At 44.1% G+C, this 7874-nt stretch overlaps 1 pseudogene; it reads right to left on the bottom strand.

Moving 5' to 3' along the window:
* Positions 1 to 1753: 1753 nt before the first annotated feature.
* LOC138090149 (6-pyruvoyl tetrahydrobiopterin synthase-like) lies at positions 1754 to 7512 on the bottom strand (annotated as a pseudogene).
* Between the last annotated feature and the right edge of the window lie 362 nt (positions 7513 to 7874).

Here is a 7874-nt window from a genome sequence, read left to right as displayed (position 1 = left end):
CGTAGGTCTTCTGTGCATTTTTTGATTGGGTCATCTTGTCTTTCTGTCATTGAGTTGGGCCATTGTATATTTTGGAAATTATGGTTTTGTCCATAGCCTCATTTAAAAATATTTTCTTCCAACCTGTAGATTGTTGTTCCTTTCTGTTTATGGTTTCCTTTGCTGTGCCAACACATTTAAGCTTGTTTAGGCCCCACTGGTTTATTTTTGTTTTTATTTCCATTACACTAGGAGCCCGATCTAGAAAGATATTGCTGTGATTTATATCAAAGAGTATTCTGCCTGGGTTTTCCTGTAAGACTTTTTTACTACCTGGTGTTAATTTTAGGTCTTTAACCACTTTTGAGTTTATCTGGGGATGTGGTGCTAGAGACTGTTCCAGATTCATGGTTTTACAGGTGGCATTCTACTTTCCCCAGTGCCACTTGTGGAAAAGACTGTCTTTTCTCCACTGTATATATCATTGCTTCCTTTGCTGTAGATTAATTGACCTTAGGTGTATGGGTTTGTTTCTGGACTTTTACCCTGTTCCATTGATCTATATTTCTGTTTTTGTGCTCTTACCAAGCTGTTCTTAGTACTGCAGCTTTGTGGTATAGTCTGAAGTTGGGGAGTGCAATTCCTCCAGCTCCATTTCTCTTTCACAAGGCTGTTTTGGCTAGTTGGTGTCTTTTGTGTTTCCACACAAATGTAAATGTGTCGTGTTCCAGTTTTGTGGAATAAACAATGCCATTGGTCATTAGATATGGATTGCTCTAGGTAGTGCAGGCATTTTAGCATCAGTGCTTCTCCCCATCCAAGTACCCGGCCTGTCTTTTCAGCTGTGTGTCAGCTTGAGTTTCCTCCATTAGCATCTTCTAGTTTTCAGAGTAGAGGTCTTTTGTCTCCTTGGTAGGTTTCTTTTTGTTGTTGTTTTGTCAAGTTAAAGCGGGTAAAATTAGTAATCAGAACAAAATGGGATTAACTAGGAAAAACTGAACATAGGAGATACTTTACAGGATAATGTATCCTTTTCATGTTGATTATTTTGACCAGGTTTAATACAGGTGATTATTCTTCAGCCTTCTGAGTTTACATTGCTCAGGTAGCTGTAAAGTATGAAAATATAGACAAAGATACATAAGCAGCTTACTGATCTTCCATGATATGTTCAGCATTCCTCACTAGCAGTTCATAATTCAATCAGCAAATGTGCAGTGAACAGTGTACACTGAAACAGCACTCCCACTGGTCCTTGTACCTCCACTCACAGCGCATTGTCCCGCAGGATTTGTGTGTCTAATTTTCCCTGAATAATCTGCACCTTTAGCATATCTGAGAAGTGATCAAGGGAACCCAGTCTACTAAGAGACACTACACTGTCTATGTTCCCAGACTTTGTGGTCACCAGTATCTTATTTTTTGTAAGATTCACCTACTGTAAATCTTATAAACATTTTTGCCATTTACATTATACCAAGAAAAAAAGGAATACTGAAAGTGAGATAATGGAAAAACAAACCCAGATTCCTTTTGCTTTCAAATGATTCTACACTAAAACATTTTCCTTAAATGATTTTAATCGATAGATGGAAGGCTCTTTAGATGGTACTCAGAATACATTACAGATTTTAGAACCGGTCTCTCAGTCATTTCAGATCACAGTGTAGAGGTGCAGCTGTTGTGTCAGGGCTTCTTAATTATTCAAGAGGATAAAGATCTTCTTCAAGTATGGGTGGAAACGAAATCCTTCTATAGGATTAATCTCTAAGAGCTATTTTCCTTTGTAGACTACAATATTATTGTTGGTTTCATACACTTTTACTTGATAAAGAACTCCCACAGGAAGAAATTTCTGGAGGTTTTCCCAGGTATAAATGTCCACATTTTCTTTTGTGCTTACAATGTCTGCAAAATACGGCACATCCAGACCCAGATACTTAATGGTCAAGGGGCTTCATAACTGCCTCTTCCATACACTCTCGGAGGTCAGTCAAGTTCATGACCATTCCTGTAACAGGACTAATTTCTCCAGGTACTGTCACCACAACTTTATAGGTAATTAAGCACCCCACTCCAGTACTCTTGCTTGGAAAATCCCACGGACGGAGGAGCCTGGTAGGCTGCAGTCCATGGGGTCGCTAGTAGCCAGACACGACTTCACTTTCACTTTTCACTTTCATGCATTGGAGAAGGGAATGGCAACCCACTCCAGTGTTCTTGCCTGGAGAATCCCACAGACGGGTAGGCTGCCGTCTATGGGGTCACACAGAGTCGGACACGACTGAAGCGACTTAGCAGCAGCAGCAGCAGCAGCAGCAGCAGCAGCAGCAGCAGCAAGCAGAAGGTTATCACTGAGTTTAGCTTCCACGATTAACACTTTGTACTGGTAAAGCTCAGTGAAATTCTCTCTCTCACCTGTTCTGCTGGTGATAATTTATCAAAGAAAGATGGAATTATGTAGACAGGTCCTCTAGCAAGTATTGCAGTGCGACAGTTTGGGTGAATAGAAGAAACACACTATGAGCAGGTTTTATACTCATCGAGTAATGGTGTCAGAGAAGGCTCAAGCTAGGGACTTCTGTAATCTTTAATTGAATGATCATTTTCTTAGGAATGTGGGCTTTCAGTCACTATTTGCTAAATATTAGTCGCGAAGAGTCCAACACGACTGAGTGACTTCACTTTCACTTTTCACTCTCATGCATTGGAGAAGGAAATGGCAACCCACTCCAGTGTTCTTACCTGGAGAATCCCAGGGACAGGGGAGCCTGGTGGGCTACCGTCTATGGGTTTGCACAGAGTCAGACATGACTGAAGCGACTTAGCAGCAGCAGCAGCAGCCTACATCTTGGTAATTCTTTTAATAAAATAAAATGAAGGAAAATAATACACAGAATCATTTTCATATTTTAAGGAAGTCTACAGTGGATAGATTTCTCGAAAGGGGCTTTTTAGGTGGTGACCAGGCCCATCTCACCGGGGTCCCGATCATCACCGAGTCTCAATCGCACACAGTTATGCTGGGGCCTGCAATGGGGGCAGGCGGCTGCGACAGGCGCGCTAAGCGCAGCCAGGAGGAGCTACCCCATGTCCAAGGTCGGGGCAGAAGCCAGGAGGACCCCATGTCCGAAGGGTGGCGGCCAAGAGGAGTTACCCCACGTCCGAGGTCAGGGGCAGCAGCCGAGAGTGCCAGGCTGTGACGGCGCAGGAACGGCCGAGAGGAGCTACCCCACATCCAAGGTTGGGGCGGCGGCCAGGAGCAGCCACCACACGTCCAAGGAGTGGTGGCTGTGCGGGCACAGGAGGGCCTAGAGGAGCTATGCAATGTTGAAGGTCAGAAAGGGTGGTGGTGAGGAGATACCCCTCATCCAAGGTAAGGAGCAGCGGCTGTGCTTTGCTGGAGCAGCCGTGAAGAGATACCCCACGCCCAAGGTAAGAGAAACCCAAGTAAGAGGGTAGGTGTTGCAAGAGGGCATCAGAGGGCAGACACACTGAAACCATACTCACAGAAAACTAGTCAATCTAATTACACTAGGACCACAGCCTTGTCTAACTCATTGAAACTAAGCCATCAGTTCAGTTCAGTTCAGTCGCTCAGTCGTGTCCGACTCTCTGTGACCCCAGGAATTGCAGCACACCAGGCCTCCCTGTCCATCACCATCTCCCGGAGTTCACTCAGACTCACCTCCATCGAGTCCATGATGCCATCCAGCCATCTCATCTTCTGTCGTCCCCTTCTCCTCCTGCCCCCAATCCCTCCCAGCATCAGAGTCTTTTCCAATGAGTCAACTCTTCACATGAGGTGGCCAAAGTACTGGAGTTTCAGCTTTAGCACATTCCTTCCAAAGAAATCCCAGGGCTGATCTCCTTGCAGTCCAAGTGACCCTCAAGAGTCTTCTCCACTCCAACTCCACAGTTCAAAAGCATCAATTCGGGGCAACCTAAGACGGGTGGGTCATGGTGGAGAGGTCTGACAGGATGTGGTCCACTGGAGAAGGGAATGGCAAACCACTTCAGTATTCTTGCCTTGAGAACCCCATGAACAGTAGGAAAAGGCAAAGTGATAGGATACCAAAAGAGGAACTCCCCAGGTCATTAGGTGCCCAATATGCTACTGGAGATCAGTGGAGAAATGACTCCAGAAAGAATGAAGGGATGGAGCCAAAGCAAAAACAATACCCAGCTGTGGATGTGACTGGTGATAGAAGCAAGGTCCGATGCTGTAAAGAGCAATATTGCATAGGAACCTGGAATGTCAGGTCCATGAATCAAGGCAAATTGGAAGTGGTCAAACAAGAGATGGCAAGAGTGAACATCGACATTCTAGGAATCAGCGAACTAAAATGGACTGGAATGGGTGGATTTAACTCAGATGACCATTATATCTACTACTGCGGGCAGGAATCCCTTAGAGAAAATGGAGTAGCCATCATGGTCAACAAAAGAATCTGAAATGCAGTACTTGGATGCAAACTCAAAAACAACAGAATGATCTCTGTTCATTTCCAAGGCAAATCATTCAATATCATGGTAATCCAAGTCTATGCCCCAACCAGTAATGCTAAAGAAGCTGAAGTTGAACAGTTCTATGAAGACCTACAAGACCTTTTAGAACTAACACCCAAAAAAGATGTCCTTTTCATTATAGGGGACTGGAATGCAAAAGTAGGAAGTCAAGAAACATCTGGAGTAACAGGCAAATTTGGCCTTGGAATGTGGAATGAAGCAGGGTAAAGACTAATAGAGTTTTGCCAAGAAAATGCACTGGTCATAGCAAACACCCTCTTCCAACAACACAAGAGAAGACTCTACACATGGACATCACCAGATGGTCAACACCAAAATCAGATTGATTATATTCTTTGCAGCCAAAGATGGAGAAGCTCTATACAGTCAACAAAAACCAGACCAGGAGCTGACTGTGGCTCAGATCATGAACTCCTTACTACCAAATTCAGACTTAAACTGAAGAAAGAAGGGAAAACCGCTAGACCATTCAGGTATGACCTAAATCAAATCCCTTATGATTATACAGTGGAAGTGAGAAATAGATTTAAGGGCCTAGATCTGATAGATAGAGTGCCTGATGACCTATGGAATGAGGTTTGTGACATTGTACAAGAGACAGGGATCAAGACCATCCCCATGGAAAAGAAATGCAAAAAAGCAAAATGGCTGTCTGAGGAGGCCTTACAAATAGCTGTGAAAAGAAGAGAAGCGAAAAGCAAAGGAGAAAAGGAAAGATATAAGCATCTGAATGCAGAGTTCCAATGAATAGCAAGAAGAGATAAGAAAGCCTTCTTCAGCGATCAATGCAAAGAAATAGAGGAAAACAACAGAATGGGAAAGACTAGAGATCTCTTCAAGAAAATTAGAGATACCAAGGGAACATATCATGCAAAGATGGGCTCGATAAAGGACAGAAATGGTCTGGACCTAACAGAAGCAGAAGATATTAAGAGGTGGCAAGAATACACAGAAGAACTGTACAAAAAAGATCTTCATGACCCGGATAATCACTATGGTGTGATCACTCATCCAGAGCCAGACATCCTGGAATGTGAAGTCAAGTGGGCCTTAGGAAGCATCACTATGAACAAAGCTAGTGGAGGTGATGGAATTCCAGTTGAGCTGTTTCAAATCCTGAAAGATGATGCTGTGAAAGCACTGCACTCAATATGCCAGCAAATTTGGAAAACTCAGCAGTGGCCACAGGACTGGAAAAGGTCCGTTTTCATTCCAATTCCAAAGAAAGGCAATGCCAAAGAATGCTCAAACTACCTCACAATTGCACTCATCTCACACGCTAGTAAAGTAATGCTCAAAATCCTCCAAGCCAGGCTTCAGCAATACGTGAACTGTGAACTTCCTGATGTTCAAGCTGATTTTAGAAAAGGCAGAGGAACCAGAGATCAAATTGCCAATATCCGCTGGATCATCGAAAAAGCAAGAGTTCCAGAAAAACATCTATTTCTGCTTTATTGACTATGCCAAAGCCTTTGACTGTGTGGATCACAATAAACTATGGAAAATTCTTCAAGAGATGGGAATACCAGACCGCCTGACCTGCCTCTTGAGAAATCTGTATGCAGGCCAGGAAGCAACAGTTAGAACTGGACATGGAACAACAGACTGGTTCCAAATAGAAATAGGAGTACGTCAAGGCTGTATATTGTCACCCTGCTTATTTAACTTCTATGCAGAGTACATCATGAGAAACGCTGGACTGGAAGAAACACAAGCTGGAATCGAGATTGCCGGGAGAAATATCAATAACCTCAGATATGCAGATGACACCACCCTTATGGCAGAAAATGAAGAGGAACTAAAAAGCCTCTTGACGAAAGTGAAAGAGGAGAGTGAAAAAGTTGGCTTAAAGTTCAACATTCAGAAAATGAAGATCATGGCATCCGGTCCCATCACTTCATGGGAAATAGATGGGGAAACAGTGGAAACAGTGTCAGACTTTATTTTTTGGGGCTCCAAGATCACTATAGATGGTGACTGCAGCAATGAAATTAAAAGATGCTTACTCCTTGGAAGAAAAGTTATGACCAACCTAGATAGCATATTCAAAAGCAGAGACATTACTTTGCTGACTAAGGTCCGTCTAGTCAAGGCTATGGTTTTTCCAGTAGTCCTGTATAGATGTGAGATTTGGACTGTGAAGAAGGCTGAGCACCAAAGAATTGATGCTTTTGAGCTGTGGTGTTGGAGAAGACTCTTGAGAGTCCCTTGGACTACAAGGAGATCCAACCAGTCCATTTTGAAGGAGATCAGCCCTGGGATTTCTTTGGAAGGAATGATGCTAAAGCTGAAACTCCAATACTTTGGCCACCTCATGTGAAGAGTTGACTCATTGGAAAAGACTCTGATGCTGGGAGGGATTGGGGGCAGGAGGAGAAGGGGACGACAGAAGATGAGATGGCTGGATGGCATCATGGATTCGATGGATGTGAGTTTGAGTGAGCTCTGGGAGTTGGTGATGGACAGGGGGGCCTGGTGTGCTGCGATTCATGGGGTTGCAAAGAGTCGGACATGGCAGAGCAACTGAACTGAACAGTGGATAGACAGAAACCAGTGTATTTGTTACTGTTTTCTGTCTCATGTCTTTCTGGCTTAAAGGAAATATATGAGATCATCTGTTTTAACTGTTCCACCTTTACTTGAAAGGTCTTCCTGGTGGCTCAGCTGGTAAGGAATACACCTTTGCAGGAAGACACAAATGCAGGAGACCTGGGTTCAATCCCTGTGTTGGGAAGATCCCTTGGAGAAGGGAACGGCTATTCACTCCAGTATTCTGGCCTGGAGAATTCCACGGACTCTTCCATGGGGTCACACAGAGTGGGACACACTGAGCAACTTTCACTCACCTCACTTACTTGAAAGTACGGTTGTTGTTGCACTTCCCGAACAGTTTCAAGTTTTCCTCATCACTCAGAGACCTGCTGTGGGGGTGATGGGTCATGCTGAAGAGGCACGGCGGGACAGTTGTGCCCGAGGGCGAGGACCCAAGCCCGGGCCATTCATGGTTCACATCCTCGCACCCTGGCCAGCGTCTTAACCCCCTGGCCTACTGCCAGGCTGGCATGGGCGGAGCCTCCCCATGGCTTCCTTAGGTTTAGTCCTCGAAGTTTTCATCTTTTTAATGCAGTGGTAAATGGGATTGCTTCCTAAGTTTTTCGTTCCTCTCTTTCGTTGTTAGTTTATAGAGATAACAACAGATGGCTCTGCATGAACTTAGTATCCTGCTACATTACCAAATTCACTGAGTCCCCGCGGCTTCTGGTAGCATCATTAGAAATTCCTACGTGTAGAACCATGTTATCTGCAAACAGTGATGGTTTTACTTCTTTTCCAGATTTTATTTTCTTTCCTGATTGCTACTCTGA

Source organism: Capricornis sumatraensis, chromosome 14 (genome assembly GCF_032405125.1).
Source record: "Capricornis sumatraensis isolate serow.1 chromosome 14, serow.2, whole genome shotgun sequence".
Classification (NCBI taxonomy): Eukaryota; Metazoa; Chordata; class Mammalia; order Artiodactyla; family Bovidae; genus Capricornis; species Capricornis sumatraensis.
Note: the sequence above shows the minus strand (reverse complement) of the source record. Positions and strands in the feature narration are given on the sequence as shown.